The sequence below is a fragment of the Schistocerca gregaria genome, unplaced genomic scaffold (assembly GCF_023897955.1).
Source record: "Schistocerca gregaria isolate iqSchGreg1 unplaced genomic scaffold, iqSchGreg1.2 ptg000827l, whole genome shotgun sequence".
Taxonomy (NCBI): domain Eukaryota; kingdom Metazoa; phylum Arthropoda; class Insecta; order Orthoptera; family Acrididae; genus Schistocerca; species Schistocerca gregaria.
In genome coordinates this window covers 90,982-94,978 of record NW_026062193.1, presented here as the reverse complement: position 1 = coordinate 94,978, position 3,997 = coordinate 90,982, and the positions used below count along the sequence as shown (strand labels likewise).

Genomic DNA, 3,997 nt, shown 5'->3' with positions numbered 1-3,997 from the left:
GCAGAAGAAACCGGGTGTCTCGGAGAGAAGGAAATTCGCTCCAAGATCCGGCTCCACGTGGCCCTTGCCTTCCCCAGACTCTCCCGCGAACATACGGCTAAGAGCGTCGCCAATTCATTGTCTCTGCCCCTAATATGCGGAACCTGGAGATAAATCTTGTCATCTTAACTTCGGCATGACTTTTAGCGAACTTATTAATCAAAGTTTAAGGGCTGGCACTGGGCAAGTAACTGACGGAGGCTCATTTGTTTCAGTTCAGTTGTAATGCTCACCTGTTCTCCAGGTAAGGTTGTGTAGTATATGTCTCAGAAAACTCTCTACCCTTGATGTGTGTTGTGTTAGAGATAATTGGCAGCGATCGACGCTAGCATACTGGGAACAGAGCACCACGGCGGCAGAGAGATGTTTAAGGCCATGTCCTCTCCTTTACATCTTCGGTTATGTTGTCACTTTCGCGTGATTCCATCGTTCCGGTGGAGAACTATAGCATCCAAAGTTCAATTGCATTGTCAAGTTGAGTATATTTCTATGTCACTCCCTGTCTCGTGGATCTCTCGTATTGATTTGAATCCTTGGTCTGCTCGCGTCTATCGCCAATTCACACGAAATATTGAAGCAACCTTATTTTAAGGGAATTGTCATATGGTCATGTTCTAGTTGTAATCATTCTAAGAATATTGTTGATTAATCAATTGAGTAAGTAAATTTGAAGGTCGGTTTGGTCAAAATTAAAGTACCTCCTTAATTGCTTTAATCATTTGTATATAGTTTTGTTATGGAAAGTTGGGTAGCCAAACGTTAAAAATTCTGTTTCTTAGGCTTAATCTGTTTCTCTGCTGATTGGAAGTAATGAGAGTTCTGCTGCGCATTCTATGCACATTTGTACTATTTAAGTAAAGCCTTACCTAAGTATATTTACCTAGTCATATCCAAATTTGAAGTTTAACGGGTCTTGTTCCACGTAAAGAAATTTATTTATTATTTGTCCATCTGATCTGGCCTTATAAGGCAATCTCTTGTATTTTTGTGATTGTGATTTTATAATGCTTTTGATTGTAATAAAATGTGTAGCAACTACAACGGATTACTATTGTGATTTTGGTGTGTCACTACCACAATCCCATTACATAGAGGATGAAATGTTTCATGAAATATTTAATTATGAAAGCATTTTTAAAGCTAAATATATTTAAACCTGAATTTGGCTTCTCGGTTAAAGTAAAAATAAAAAAAAATTACATGTCTCACTGTTTTTGATACATTCAATTCATAAGGAGGGGGAATATAGGATGAAATGTTTTATGAAAATAATTCAGTGTGAAAGAATTTTTAAAGATAAATCTATGGAAATTCTATTATTGAAATATACGTGTTTCACTGTTTTTGGAACTACAACCTCCAAGGAGATGCGATAGGGGCACATGTATCCACTCACTCATCGCCTTCCAGCCCAACCTGCAAAGTATACAGACGTGAAATTTGATGAAGGTGTAAATATTACGTTGAAAGCACCATTTAAGAAGAGATTTTTCGAAATTCCACTCCTAAGGGGGTGAAATATGGGTTGAAAAGTTTGTTTTTAAAAAAAATATGTCCCTATGTCACTGTTGAAGCTACGACTACAAAACTACGAAAATTGACATTTGGTTTCTCAGCCAGAAACAAAAAAAAAGGTTTTTATCATTTTCCGAAATTCTTTCATTGGGGGGGGGGATAGAATAAATAGTGAAGGTTTTTTGAAAATAAATCATTATTAAAGAACTACTAAAGCATTGTTAAAGTTACATCTATGAAAATAGGTAATAGACTTCTCAGTTGGATGTAAAAAGAATGTGTTTCGTTGCTTTTGGAAATTTAACTCATTAATAGAGTGAAATAGGGGATGAAAAGTTTTATGAAATATTTCACTATGAAAGCATTTTTAGAATTAAATGGATGAAGATTTGAATTTGGCTCCTTGGTTCTAAATAGAAGAATACATGTTTAATTGTTTCTGAAAATCTAACTCCTAAAGGGTGTGAGATGTTTCTCAAAATGGTTCATTATGAAAGCATTACTAAATATATCTGACAATTCGTATTCGGCTCCTCTGTTAGAATTTTTAAAAACTATGTGTTTCAGTGGTTTTGGAACTTCGATAGTAAGGGGATGAAAATTTTAATGAAATATTTATTGCGTTATATTAAAATATGTTAAATCTGCATCTATGAAAACCGGTATTTCACTTCTCAGTTATATAAAAGAAATATGTGTTGCGGAATGAAAGATTCTATGGAGATATCACCACAAGAATACAAACGGCTTGATTAACGAAAACCTTCGACTCCAGCTGTCGGCATTGTTTTTTGGTCATTCAGTAAAAGACCATGCTTCAATGGCGTTAAGTTTAGAAAGTGTTGCAGTTTATAAAAGACATAAAAAACGATTAAAGAAAAAAATCTTTGAAGACCATAAACGGTCTACGCAAGTAAAGAAGCGGATGATAAGTTAGCTCTTTATGCAAATGAGTTGGTCACTTTAAGTTAAGAGACATGTCATGCACCAGGAACCAAATATTATAGTTGCTACGATTGGCTAACGGAAAAGTTTTGCAGAATCACGGGAAATCACTTCTGCAAGTGGCTGAGAATCTCGTAATGGATAAAAATTCTGTTCTGAGAATTCCAAGGTGGGAGATGCAAATTCCTCGATTAGGAATTGTTAATCCACATGTGAAACCTGAGTACATAATCCCTGTGACATTTTATCAACGGTGTTCCATAGGGACAGGTTCTCATCCAAAAAGTTCGAAAATTCAATTTCTTTGTAGTTGCATTTTTTTTTAAGGTGTACTTGTCCAGACTCTTGGAACGGAAAGGTTTTTTTTTTAATCCGTGCTTAAAAAAATTTCTACAGCCCATTGTTTGAAGCAGTGTCACGACTGCCATGAGCCGCGCGGGGTATCCGCCATGTCTCAAACGCCTTGTCACGGTTCGCGCGGCTCCCCCCGTTGGAGGTTCGAGTCCTCCCTTGGGCATCGTTGTGTGTGTTTGTTGTCCTTAGCATAAGTTAATGTAAGTAGTGTGTAAGCACAGGGACTGATGGTTCAAATGGCTCTGAACACTATGGGACTTAACAATTGAGGTCATCAGTCCTCTAGAACTTAGAACGACTTAAACCTAACTAACCTAAGGACATCACACACATCCATACTCGAGGCAGGATTTGAACCTGCGACCGTAGAGGTCGCACGGCTCCCGACTGAAGCGCCTAGAACCGCTCGGCCACATAGGCCGGTCTATCATGTATTCTAGAGAAGCTGCCCGGTCGTCAGTGGCGCCTGTTCTTTCGAGAACAGTTACTATCTTCATATATATGGTTAAACGTTACCCAGCCATTGACCTTCGTCTGTGCGAATGCGCACAGATTGCCCGAAATCTTACGGGAATCGTCACCTTAGTGTGGGCCAGTATTGAGTGGATGGGCAAACACCTATTACGTACATTACGTTTGTGGATTGTGGCCGGTTGGAAATGTGAGTCTCACGGGAAGCGTGTAAGGGATAAATACCTGCAGTCGCGGTATTCATCTGTGTCCTCGGTGGCTCAAATGGATAGAGCGTCTGCCATGTAAGCAGGAGATCCCGGGTTCGAGTCCCGGTCGGGGCACACATTTTCAGCTGTCCCCATCGAAGTATATCAACAACACCTGTCGGCAGCTGAGGGTTTCAATTAACTATCAATTGTGAAGGGGATTCGAAGAACCCTTTGCCAGGCACTTACATGTGATTTGCAGAGTATCCATATAGATGTAGATCAAAGCTCGTCCCGTGACGCACGTGCACAAAATGATTCATACTGCAAACATACTCGCCGATAACACTGACGAATAACGAGTGCTGCATATCCAGGTTAGACAGATCGGCTTTTCCTGCCAAGAAGAACAGGGAGTTGCTATCTAGGAACAATTCCAGCCCGAGGAAGGGTTGAAAAGTGCTCCTTGGATTGCACACTAAACG

The 3,997-nt window shown here is 39.3% G+C and overlaps 1 non-coding gene across 1 annotated transcript; it reads left to right on the top strand.

Annotated features, from left to right (window-relative positions):
• The first annotated feature begins 3,573 nt into the window (after positions 1 to 3,573).
• On the top strand, positions 3,574 to 3,647 carry Trnat-ugu (transfer RNA threonine (anticodon UGU)). Its single transcript has one exon. It is a non-coding gene; the product is annotated as a tRNA-Thr (tRNA).
• The last annotated feature ends 350 nt before the right edge of the window (positions 3,648 to 3,997 follow it).